The following is a 585-nucleotide window of genomic DNA, read 5'->3' as shown; positions in this document are numbered from 1 at the left end:
CTAGCCCGCCAACGTATTTTAACTAAATTAGCAAGCACGGTGTCACGCGCACAGGTAAGCATGAACACATCTCGCTCGATGAGCGCGGAAATTCACTGTCAAAATGCTAGAGTGGGGAATCTCGGCGGCAGCAGCGTTCGAATCGACCTTCGTGCATCTCTCGCTTCAACATGAACGACACTTCGAAAGCACAGCGCATATGAAGCTACCGGCACTACGCGCACTCCGCAAACATCGTAGATCACTTTGAAGATGAGGCCCACGCGGGCGCGCACTTTGGCCACGTCGCAGACCGCTTTCGAGATACGGTGCTCGCACGGCTGCGCCGTAAGCAGCCGCCGCCAAAGAAAGCCCTTTGTTTGAATTTCGCGCGCTTCGCTAAACGAGCCAGTTGCCGGCGGTTTTCTTACATTTCCCTTTTTTAGCGCCGCAATTATCAACATCTAGTTCATCCATTCACAAATTATTGCTGTGCAAATAGCTGATTTCCTTAACCATGTTCTTCGCAAAAGCAAGTAAATTTAGTAGCAGACTGAATTAGGTTCGATCGAAACATATACCGGACTGGCAGAAGGACTCATCTGT

The sequence above is a fragment of the Dermacentor albipictus genome, chromosome 1 (genome assembly GCF_038994185.2).
Source record: "Dermacentor albipictus isolate Rhodes 1998 colony chromosome 1, USDA_Dalb.pri_finalv2, whole genome shotgun sequence".
NCBI lineage: Eukaryota > Metazoa > Arthropoda > Arachnida > Ixodida > Ixodidae > Dermacentor > Dermacentor albipictus.
This window is presented reverse-complemented; position numbering follows the sequence as displayed.